Genomic DNA, 12,982 nt, shown 5'->3' on the forward strand with positions numbered 1-12,982 from the left:
TTGTCAAAACCCACAGAATATACAATAACAATAGTGAACCCCATTGTAAACTATAGATTATGGATGATAGGTCCACTAACAATTAACAAATATACCACCATAGAGTGGGATGTTTGATAGTTGAGGGAAAAAAAAAATCCCATGTGGATTTTTCATATTTTCTGTTCAATTTTGCTATAAACCTAAAACTGCTCTAAAATAAAAGCATTTTATTATTGTTTTAAAATGACATCTTTTCTTCTATAACTTATTCAATTAACATATGGAAGTCCTACACTGAGATTAAGACTATTCAACTAATATGTGAAGTCCTACATTTGAGTTTAAGAGTATAAAAAATTTAAAATGCTCAATGTCGGACTGGGATTGTGACTCAGTGGTATAGCTCTTGCCCAGCATGCATGAGATACTGGGTTCGATCCCCAGCACCACATAAAAAAATTAAATAAACAGAATAAAGGTATTGTGTCCACCTACAACTAAAAATATTTTAAAAATAATATAAAATGCTCAATGTCCATACTTAGAAAGTGGTCGCTGGGTATCTTCAAAATACTGCTGATATAGACTTGTCTGGGGCTGGGGATGTGGCTCAAGCACACACATGCTTGCCTGGCATGCGTGCGGCCCGGGTTCGATCCTCAGCACCACAAAAGATGTTGTGTCCGCCGAGAACTAAAAAATAAATATTAAAAAAAAAAATTCTCTCTCTCTCTCTCTCTCTCTCCTCTCTCACTCTCTCTTAAAAAAAACAACAATAATGCTGATAAAAGTGTAAACTGGCCAGGCATGGTGGTACATACCTGTAATCCCAGCAGCTCGAGAGGCTAAGGCAGGAGGATCACAAGTTCAAAGCCAGGCCCAGAGAAAGCAAGGCGCTAAGCAACTCAGTGATACCCTGTCTCTAAATAAAATACAAAATAGAACTGGGATGAGGTTCAGTGGTCGAGTGCCCCTAAATTCAATCCCTAGTAGCCACCCCTCAAGTGTAAACTGGTAAAACTTATTCAGAAAGTAACCTAGCATCATATATCAAAAGTGATAAAAGAGGGTTGGGGTTGTGGCTCAGTGGCGGAGCGCTTGCCTTGCTCATGCGAGGCACTGGGTTCGATCCTCAACCACACAAAAATAAATAAATAAAATAAAAATATCCTGTCTATCTATAATTTTTAAAAATGGTAAAATTGGGCTGGGATCATGGCTTAGCGGAGGAGCGCTTTCCTAGCACAGGGTTCAATTCTCAGTACCACATAAAAATAAAGGCATTGTGTTGTGTCCATCTACACCTTAAAAAAAAAAAAAAGTAAAAAAAAAAAGTAGTAAAAGATTTCAACCTGTTAACAACTGAGCTTCTAAAAATATATTCCAATAAAGGGCTGGGGTTGTAGCCCAGTGGTAGAGTGCTTGTCTACCTCATGTGAAGCATTGGGTTTGATCCTCAGCACCACATAAAAATAAATAAATAAAATAAAGGTATTGTGTCCATCTAAAAAATATTTTTATAAAATTCCAGTACAATAATATTAAATGTAAAACAAAAGTTTTACACACACATATAGGTGTTAATTATAACATTATTTATAATACTAGAAGCATGGGGGTAAAAAGTTCAGAAATAGGGTAATGATTAAATGAACTGACATATTCATAGGAGAAGATTATTCCTGACTATAGCCATACCACCTTGAACAAGCCCAATCTTGTCTGATATAGGAAGCTAAGCAGAGTTGGGCTTGGTTAGTATTTGGATAGGAAAATATTATTCCATCATTAAAAATGTTTATAAATAATTTTTTAGCTCTGAATATTTATAATAAGTGAAAATAGTATAACCAACATTTTATATTCAACATCATTTCAGCTTTGTGAAATACCTTTGAATATTTATGTATAAAATATAGAAAGGCACCACAATGAAGTTGATTTACAGGTGGTTTCCTGTTTATCTTTTTTTAGTATGCTGGATAAAATCCAAAATGTTAAATCTTTTATTAAAAATTACTTGGTTTACACCAACAGGACTAAGTTGCTTCAGTAAGATAATAGTATAAATATTGGTAAATGGGTATAGAAAGAAAAATAGATTTTTATGGACCAAAAGAAAAGGACAGAGCGTAAAAGATAAAAGACCTAGAAGAGATCAGAAAGAACAACTTTCACTGTTCTGAAGACCCTTTGCTCTCCAGCGGCACAAAGATAATGACTCCAGGATTAATCATAATTACCAAAACATATTTAATACATTTTAATTAAATGTCAGGATGAAAATATGCATTTGGAAATTACATTTTAAAAAAAAATCACCTTAACAAAAAACAAAGAAGGGCCTGGCATGGTAGTGCACACCTATAATCCCAGTGACTCAAGAGGCTGAGGCAGGAGGATCATAAGTTCCAGGTCAGCCTCAGCAATTTATCAAGGCCCTAAGCAACTCAGCAAGACAATGCCTCAAGATTTAAAAATAAAAAGAGTGTGTGGGGGGGAGCTGGGGATACAGCACAGTGGTTAAGTGCCTCTGGGTTCAATCCTCAGTACCAAACAAATAAACAAACAAACACGGAAGGAAGGACAGTAAGATTATGAGCAATAACCCAGATAAGCAATGTCCTTCACTGTTTAGACTGACCTGATGACAAACTATTCTTTGACTTGAACTCAAGTCAACACATGTTCACTGAGAACTTAGAATGGGCCAGGCACTAGATGCTCACAATAATATTCCAGTGAACAAGACAGGTCACAGTCCTATCTGCAGGGGAGCTTTGCTTCCTTTCCCCCCTTTTTTTTAGTTTTGCCAGTGGTGGGGATAAAACACATGCCAGGCAAACACTCTACCCTATATCCCTAGCCCCAGAGAGCTTATATTTTTGTAGAGGAACAGTAGAGAGAACTAACTAATAAATACAATTATTTAGTATTTTAGGATATAAGTAAACAGGATGGAAAGATCAGGATTGCAAGGATAGGAGTACAGTACAACAGTGTTAAATTGGATAATTGGGATAGGTTTCATGGAGGTAACACTAAGCAGATTATAGGAGGTGAGATATTCACCATGCAGACAGCTGGACACAGATCATTCCAAGTAAAGAAAACAGCTGGACACGGTGGTATACGTCTGTAATCCCAGCAATTTGGGAGGCAGAGGCAGGATTGCAAGTTTGAGGCCAGTCTCAGCAACTTAGTGAGACCCTGTCTCAAAACAAAAACAGGGGTGGGGAGGCTTGGGATTTAGCTTAGTGGTAAAGCACCCCTGGATTCAATTCTAAGTACAAAAAAAAAAAAAAAGGGAAGAAAACAGCTAATACAAAAGCCCAAAACTAGGAAAGTCCCCAGCTTATCAGAGGACCTGCAAGAAAGCCAATGTGGCTACGGCAGAGTAAGTAAGCCAGGGGAGAATAGAAGTGAATGAGGTCAGAGAGAGACAACATTGAGGGGGTAGGAAAGAGGTCCAGACAGGAAGACCTTATAAACATTGTGGCTTTCACATTAAGTGAAATGGGAAGCCAGCAGAGATTTTGAACAGAATGACAGGATCTGATGTTTTTAAAAGAATCACTGGTGTACAAAGTGCAAATTCTGTGTGTGTATGTGTGTATGCCTGCCTGGGTCTTCATCTGTGTGTTTGCAAGGGATAGGGGAGGTGGACAAGATCACTTAGGACTTTAAAACTATGGGCTGTGTACCTCCCCCCTTAAAAAGTTTTATCCACAAGGAGTATTCAGGCCATGTTTGCAAAGAGTGTTTCTTTCTTCCAATAAGGAATCTTGAAAATGTGACAATGGCCTGAGTGTGTTCTTAGCAGGCATCTCAAAAATAATGATTACCAAATATCTCCCCTCAGCTCACTGCCCTGACATGAGTTCTGGGCATCACCCTTTCTCAGGGGAGAGGTGAAAAGAGGTTATGTAGAACAGTCGATGATAACAGGATGACGTCACAGATGTGCCTCACAGAAGTCCCCAGAGAGTTCAGCTCATAACCACTCTTCAGTGATTTACTCTACCCTACCAAAGCCAGCTGGAGAAGAGAGGAAGAAAACCGACACGGCCTTAAACCCTAGGCAGGCATTATGAGATCTTTCCTTCTCTGGTTCCCTGCCAGCCCCTCCCCTCTTTCAACCACTGATCCTTGCCTCAGAAGCCAAAGTGTGAACAGCACGTGTCCCGATTTCAGAAACCTGCCCAACAGTTGGAAACTCCCTGCAGTGTGTCAATTGCTGTATCTGCTGCTGGCACTTGGGGCAAGGGATCACTCAGGCATTTTCTGAACATAGCTTCAAGATAGGGTCTTATATCTGAAGAAAGGGCTAATCAAGACAGAAAAGCTCCAATTACTACAAATACATTCCAAAATATATGACCACGTGCCTTCTGAAAAGGAAACTGAGACACACAAGCAACCAAACAGCTCTAAGAACAGCAGCAGTCAAGAACAAAAGCACAGAGTACCCTGACTAATGGAAAGGATTTTATGGGCTAACAGGGTTCACCAGATATGTAATGTAATGTGGCTGAAACAAGAGAGCTCTCTTTTCCAGATCTCCAGCTTACAGAGTTTTGGCAATAAATATTTTCTATCACTTCAACTGCAGGCTTCCCTCACCCCTCCCTTTACCTTTCTGCCCTTCCCATTTAGCCATTCAAGTAAGTAGTCTATATACTGAACACCTCTGGGAAAAACTGAAAAATGGGAGCCCAATAACACTATCTGCCACAAGATGTGGATGTAAATGGGAAGGAGCTGGAAAAGGAGCTACTACTCTTTGGAAGAGCCACTTATATGCCCTTTTCACCCTGGGTATGGGTGCTCTAGTTATACTACTCACAGGCAAAGCTGGGTGTGGGAGGACTAGTTTGTATCTGAGGGTAAAATGAAATTACAGCATTTCTATTTGTCATATAGCAGGCAGACTAGGTATCTAAATCCACTCTCAATGAAATGACTACACTGGAAAAAGTATTTTTAAAATCTTTCTAGAAAATATTGATGAGCTAGCAAAATAAAAGAAAATCCTCTAGTCAGGGTCTGAGAAAAGGTAAATATGGCAATATGGCCATTCTAATTCACCCTCCGAACAATTGCTACCTGAGCTTTGGCTTTCAAGAATTCACGAGTTCAGTCAACACAAGGCCAAGACATCTGCCATAAAGCTGGGATCCCACAAGGCTACATCCAAAGCATATCATTTCAGATTATAGAGTTTCTAGAACAACCACATTTAATATATTTCAAAGAAACAGGGAGTGGTATTGGCCAAATTATGTTGTTACATTGTAAGCATGTACAAATATGTAATAAGAAATCCCATCAGTATATACAACTATAATACACCAATTTAAAAAATGTATAAAAAATAAATTATATTTAAAAAATAAAAGAAAAAAAAGATAAGCTTGCAAATACGTTCATGGAAAAAGAAATCATAAAGTTAGATTTGATGAAAAAGAAAGCTATCTGGAAATAAAAACTATATAATAATTAAAATTAAAAACACAATGTAGGAGAACTGGGGTTGTGGCTCAGAGGTAGAGTGCTCTCCTCGACCAACATGCATGGGGCACTGGGTTTGATCCTTAGCACCACATAAAAAATAAAAAATAAAAGTGTTGCATTCACTTACAACTAAAAAATAAATATTAAAAAAAACACAATGGACATAATTGCAGATTAGATATAGTTAAGAGAAGGTCTGATGAACCAAAAAGGAATTAAGGAAATCATCTGGAACACAAAAACAGAATAATGAAAGAGATTTAAGACACATCAAAAAACAAAGGAAGTCCAATATGTGGCTAATCAGTCACAAAAGGAGAAGAAAAAGCATGCACAGATGCAGCATTTGAAAAAAAGAATAGTAAGAACTTTGTAAAACTATTGGGGGAAAACTAAAAAACAAACAAACAGAATCCAAAGATACATGAAGCCCAAAAAATTTCTATCAGGAAAAATATGAAATATATCCAAATCTAGACAAGTTAACAAAATGGCAGAACATTGAAGATTTTTAAAAGACCTGGAGCTCTCAGAGAGAAAGGATGGATTACTTTTTTTTTTTTTTTTGTACCAGGGATTAAACTCAGAGGCATTGACCACTGAGCCACATCCCCTATTGTATTTTATTTAGAGACAGGGTCTCACTGAGTTGCTAAGAGCCTCACCATTGCTGAAGCTGGCTTTGAACTCCCAATCCTCTCCCTCCAGTCTCCAGAGCTGGTGGAATTATAGGCATGCGACTCTGCGCCTGGCTTGATAAGATTACTTTAAAAAGAGAAATATAAATGAGACTGACAGCTGACCTTAGTGGGCAACACTGAAAGCCCAATGGGCTAAAGGCAAATAACTACTAACATAGAATTCTAATACCAGTGGATCTAATTTTTTAGGGAAAAAGGCAAAAATAAAGCTTTTTTTTCCAGACAAAATAAAAAGACAAAGTTTATCATCACAAGAATTTCACTAAATAAATTCTAAAGATATACTTCATGAAGAAAGAAAAAACCACAGGAAATGTCTGAAATGCAAAAATGCACAAAATAGTAAATATGTAGGTGAGTACATACAACCCTTTACTATCAAAATAATAATACAAACAAAAATAGAAACAAGGGACTGAGGATATAGCTCAATAGTAGAGAGCTTACCTAGCATATGCAAGGCCCTGGGTTCAATCCCCAGAACCATAAAAATCATAATTATTATTATGATTTGTCTGATGGGGATTTAAAAGGATACAAAAAAAGATGAATACAATAGCTTACACCTGTAAGCCTAGCTATTCCGGAGGCTGAGGCAAGAGTATCACAAATTCAGGGCCAGCCTGGGCAACTTAGTAAGCCCTCAGTGAAAATAAAATTTAAGAAAGGGCTGGAAGAAAAAAAAAATTTACATACAGGACAATAGTATATAAACTGGGAAGTGAAGTGAATGAATAGAATTTAAGCGTTCTATGGTTTAAAAGGAGAGTGAAATGCTGATTAAGTTTTAACTTTTGGCAAGGTAAGTATGCAAGCTATATTCCTAGGGTAACCACTAAAAGAAAAGAAAATGGGGGCGAGGGCAGAAGTGGAATGGAAAAATAATCTATATGAAAGGAGGTTAAGAGGGGGTGGGGATATTGCTCAGTGATAGAGAGTGCCTGCCTAAAAGGAGGGAAGCCTTGGTGTGATCCCCCTAGCACCACAAAAACAAACAAAAGATGGTAAGAAAGGGGGAAAAAAAAAACCAGACCAGGCAGAGAATGGGGAAGCACTGGGAGAAAATATTTGCAAAACGAACATCTGATAAGGGGCTTATATCTGGATTTCATAAAGAACTCTTAAAACTTAAAAACAATTTGATTTTAAAACAGGGCCAAGAGATTTAAAAACTTACCCAAGTAAGTGTGTGTGTGTGTGTGTGTGTGTGCGTGTGTGTAATATATATTATATATAATATACACACACACAGACGGCAAATAAGCACATGAGAAGTCATTCATCATCTTTAGTCATTAGTGAAACACAAATTAAAACAAAAATAAAATAGCACTGCATATCCACTAGAATAGCTAAAATAAAAAACCCTGACAACATCAAATGTCGGCAAGGATCTAAAAGTAGAACTCTCTCAATCATAGTGGGAATGTAAAATGGTCCATCCACTTTGGAAAATGGTTTAGTAATTTCTTATAAAGTTAAACATAAATTTATCATATGACCCAGCAAATCCACTCTTAGGTATTTTCACAAGAGAAATAAAAACATGAACTCAAAAAGACTTACACAAAAATGTTTACGGCAGCTTTATATATAATAGCCAAAACCTAGAAACAACCCTCCCTAGATAAACAAAACTGCAATATCTCCATACATCAATCAGAGTACTACTCAGCTATATAAAAGAATGAAATCCAGATACAAATGATACAAATAAGAACATGGATAAATCTCAGGAAATATTATGCTGAGCAAAAGAAGCCAGGCACAAAAGAGTACACACTATATGATTCTATTTATATGAAACTATAGAAAAAACAGATTTAGCTTCAGTGACAGAAAGCAGATCAGTGGTTGCTTGGTGCCAGGTGGATATCAACTAGAATGGGCTCAATAAGAACTTTCTAGGATGTGGGCTAGCGATATAGCTCAGTTGGTAGAGTACTTGCCTTGCATGCACAAAGCCCTGGGTTCAATCCCCAGCAATACACACACACACACAAAATCCTTTCTAGGATGTTGAAAATGTCTATATCTTGATTGGGATGATAAGTTACTTGAGCATATAAATTTATTAAACTGACTGAAATGCATGCCGAAAATGCATTTTCTTCTATAAACTTTTCAATAAAAAGATTTCTAAAAAATAGAAATGGTAAATATAAATCCAAATATAGGGCTGGGATTTTGGCTCAGGGCTAGAACGCTTGCCTAGTATGCATGAGGCACTGGGTTCAATTCTTAGCACCACATAAAAATAAAATAAAGGTATTGTGTCCACCTACAATTAAAAATAAATGTTTAAAAAATAATTAAAAAATTAAAAAATATAAAAAATAAATAAATCCAAATATACTAATAATCCGAATGACTATCAATGGACTCAATGCTCATAATAGCCCCAAAGAAAAGAACCCAAATGTTCATCAACAGAAGAATGGATAAACCAATAAATGAATAAAATGTTGGGTTAGAGCAATGAAAATGAATCAACTACAACTGCCCACATTAACACTGACAGAACTCACAAACATGATATATAACTAAATAAGCCAGAGAGAAAGTAGCAGTATGATTCCATTCACACGAAGGAAAACAAACCATGTTTTGTTTAGATACATACTTAGATGATCAAACTATTAAGAAAAGCAAAGGAATGAATTCCAGAGGCCAGACATAATTACTTGTGGTACAGGGGGAGGAGTGAGCTACAATTACTATGAGGATGAAGCACATAGGGAGCATCTCAGGTGCCAAGAATATTCTATTTATTCTTAACCTGGGCAGTGGGGGTACATGTATGTAAACTTTACCCTCTTTGCTCTCAAACTCATTTCTGCGTGAATGATATATCTACCCCTGCTCCACACCCAGGTCAAAAAAAAAAAAAAAAAAAAAAGAAGAAGCACAGTCTCTTCTCTGAATGGTACGTGGAAAAAAAAAATTTTTTAAACCAAGAGTTAAGTGCCTGGAGTGGTGGCACACACTAGTAATCCCAGCAACTTGGGAGGCTGAGGCAGGAGGATGGTGAGTTAAAGCCAGCCTCAGCAACTAAGCAAGGCCCTGAGCAATGTAGCAGGTCTAAAATAAAACAAAATAGGACTGAAGATGTGGATCAGTGGTTAAGTGCCCCTGGGTTCAATCCCTGGTATAGAAAAAAAAAAAAGAAGAAAGAAAGAAAGAACGCCCCCCCCATGAGTGATATCAGAAATTATGGTACAAATAAGACCTCTACCCTGCTCCCTTTAAAAAATATTTTTTAGTTATAGATGGACACAATATTTTATTTATTTATTTTTATGTGGTGCTGAGGATCAAACCCAGGGCCCCACACGTGCTAGGCAAATGCTCCACTAGGCAAATGCTTCACCAGGAGCCACAACCCCAGCCCCCCCTTACCCAATCCATTTTTAAGAGATACTATATATATCCTAAACCAAGAAAAAGACCTAATGTTTCTTTCACCAACTGGCTATGAATAGTGCTTTCCATTATGAGAGGGGGATTCCCCTACACTCATCACAAAAGTAAATAGGGACCACACACAACCTTAATTTGTCCACATTCTACCCTTTTGCTACATTATTACTTGCCATCCCCCTCTCCCCTGACTCAAGTCACTTGGGAGAATTCTGACCCTTCTTCCAATTCTCTCTCACTTCTGTTACTCTACTGGTCTCAGATATGATTCACAGATCACCTTCCTCATCAAATAGCAGACTGTTCAGAGTAAGAAGATAAAAAATTCTTGCATTATCTGTCCAGATAATTTTTAATGTCTTCTGACAGGAGAATGGTGGACACTTGAGCCTGAGGTATGATTTGCCAGCTGTGCAAGCTTGTTTAAGTTACTTAACCTTTCTGATACTCTTCTCATCTATGAAGCAGGAAACAAAATATCTGTCTAGTCTTGTCTCAAGAAAACTGACAGAAGGATCAAATGGAAACACGTATGTAGTAACTATAAAGTATCATCATGTATTATCAGGGTTGCTGCTGCTGTCATTATTGGTTACAGTCTTAAAAACTACTATTCTTTCTCTTATGTATTCAACATGCAGTATATATCTGCCTGAGGCCTGTACCTACCCCAACCCCTCCCCTTCAAAATACACATTTAGAACTGTACTTCCCGGAAAAGATTCTTTAAAAGAAATAGCTAGGCATGGTGGCGCATGCCCATAATTCTAGGTACTTGGGAGGCTGAGGCTGGGAGGACTGCAAGTTCAAGACAAGCCTGGGAAATTTACAGAGACCCTGCCTCAAAATAAAAAATGTTTGGGTATGTCACTCAGTGGTAGTGGCAATCTGAACTCAATCCCAAGTACTGGAAGGAAAACAAAAACAAACAAACAAAAAGAGGTAGCTGAAAGCCCTGCTGCCAAAATTCCCCCCAGTGTTTCTTCTTCAAACTAAGTCCATCCAGGGGTTAAAAATAAATAAATAAATTCAAATAATATGGCAACAGAAATAAAATATAGCTCACAATAGCCACTGGGCAACAGTGGGATAGTGCACCTCTGCATTCCACACAAAACCAGCCAGGAACACAAACCACATTTTCATTTTGGGATTTAAAAAAAAAAAACCCACTTCTTCAACAGATATAATAAGGGGCTAAGTTTCCTAGGACGACTGAATTTTCTCATTTCTTTAGCTTTTCATAACTTTTCTTCTTCTCCTTCAGACTAATTTGTAGTAAAATTCATTATGGAAACAAGAAGGACTCAAGAACTAAAAAATTAGAAAGATAGGTAGGTCACTTTTTACACTTTTTTTTCTTTTCCAGGGAACCACCTCTAGAACCATGGTTCACTACAGAAGAAAAGAAGTCTACGCTAAGCAGCCTGTGGGCAGTTCTCTCTCTCTCATAGGGACAGTCTGGCCTGTCTTCCAAAGTCTAACTTATTCTGACCTTGATTCTGTTTCTCACTAAATTCATTGGCAACACTAGCTCTATTAATTTACCTGTGGAGTCCTAAAAATGTGGGCCAAGGTAGCACTGAATACCAGCAAAAATCTACTTATGGATCCTTGTGGAGAAAGAGACACAGAAGGAGGAACGAGAAGGACAGTTTACACAGCTAACCTCAAGCCTAACCCCTTATGAAAGGTGGATTTCCTGTACAACTGTTCTGACAAGCAGAGGATTAAGCACTTCATACATTCTGCTTCAGTAAGAAACTCAGACAGAAGTGAATTGCCACAAGGGAGCAAACTGCTTTTCTGTGAGGTCTCCAAGGTTATTGTAGGCTGGACAACAAATTCTGGCTGTGAACAAAATTTATCAACCAGAGTCACCTCCCATTCATAACAATGGCATGTAGAATTTCACACCTACGGGTTAAAGCTCTATCAGGCCCATGTAAACAGCTACAGCTAGCTGTCTATCATCCTGAAACACTCCATCTATGTCCTGCAATTCAGGATTACAAATACCACAAAAAGCAAGCATAAATGATCATGAAAGGAAAGCTAGTCAAACTCTACCTCAATTCTGGCCCCCAAATGTTCCCTCAGAGCAGGCAATACCAAGGACACACACAAGAACTATCTCTTGGGTGCCCTCTTGCTGCTACTAGGGCTTTTCTGCAAGGCTTAAATGGAGACATACTCTATGAACTGGTAGAAGAGGAAAAAAGAAGAGGCCAAGGGCACAGAAAAGGGAAGTCAATTCCAGTGGTGGCCAATGAGTAACATCCAATGATTTATAGGAAGTATAATCCAATAATACAGTAAAATAAAACAGTATGCCTGAGATGGTTTTGATTCCAGAAATTATAAAAACTTTTTTTTTTTTTTTAAAGAGAGAGACTAAAAGGGGAAGAGAAAAAGAGGAGGAAGCCAGATTGGAGCAAATTGGGCACAGATGGGGGATGCAACGGAGTTTCAGTGATGCCCTACACCACAAATGTTGCTTCAATTATTCCTCTTCAAGAAACTAGAGTTTTATTTCCTCAAATTACGGAATTTTTAAAAAATTAAAATTCTTGGAGTGCTTGTGGTTTAGATCAACCAGTTTACCCTCCAGCATCACATCAGCCAATCAGATGGCTACTGAAGTGTTAAATACTGAGGAACATGGAGAAGGCCCTTTCTCCCTTCAGGGTAGGGATGCCTTGGAGAGATTACCAATTGTGACATCACCCTGGGAACCACCTATCTCACCACCAGCCTTGGACACTGGCCAAATAAAGGAACACACTGCTTACTAGAGTTGGCTTTTCCACAGCTGTGAGCTTCCTCATCCATGCATTCAACAAATACTGAATGCCTAATAAATATCAGGCCCCATGCTGGGCTCCCAACATCCCTTGTCCTATCCCTCAAATTTTTCTGTCACAAACTATCTCAAAGAAATAAAGGTCTTCCCATCAATATTCCCGAACCCATGAGTGTGAAGATCACTACTGAGACCTGAAAGCTTAGTTGGCTAAATGACATAAAATAACCCATTTCCCCCAAATGAATGGGAAAGGAGGAGAATCTGACCTCACAACTTCTGTCTCCACAAACAGGGTTGGCTCCAAGACCATAACCTAGGAAAAGGAGAAAGATGCCATTCTCTCCCTATCACCTAACTTTTTGCTCCATTTTGCCTTCTGCAGCATCTAAGACTTTAAACAGCTTTATGTTCACAAGGAAAGCATAAGTGAAAAGTAATCACTCTAATGTATTAATAACAATATGATTTCTATCTCTGGACTACTGATATTGTGAAAAGAAATAACTATACAAGGGTGCCACTGAATAATTAAAAAAAAAAGAATAATTCATGAAAGCAT

At 37.9% G+C, this 12,982-nt stretch overlaps 1 protein-coding gene across 3 annotated transcripts in view; it reads right to left on the reverse strand.

The window, feature by feature from the left end:
* Window positions 1-12,982, reverse strand: part of Smg6 (SMG6 nonsense mediated mRNA decay factor) — a 234,817-nt gene that overhangs the window by 153,896 nt on the left and 67,939 nt on the right. The window lies entirely within an intron of this gene.

Source organism: Ictidomys tridecemlineatus, chromosome 3, assembly GCF_052094955.1.
Source record: "Ictidomys tridecemlineatus isolate mIctTri1 chromosome 3, mIctTri1.hap1, whole genome shotgun sequence".
Classification (NCBI taxonomy): domain Eukaryota; kingdom Metazoa; phylum Chordata; class Mammalia; order Rodentia; family Sciuridae; genus Ictidomys; species Ictidomys tridecemlineatus.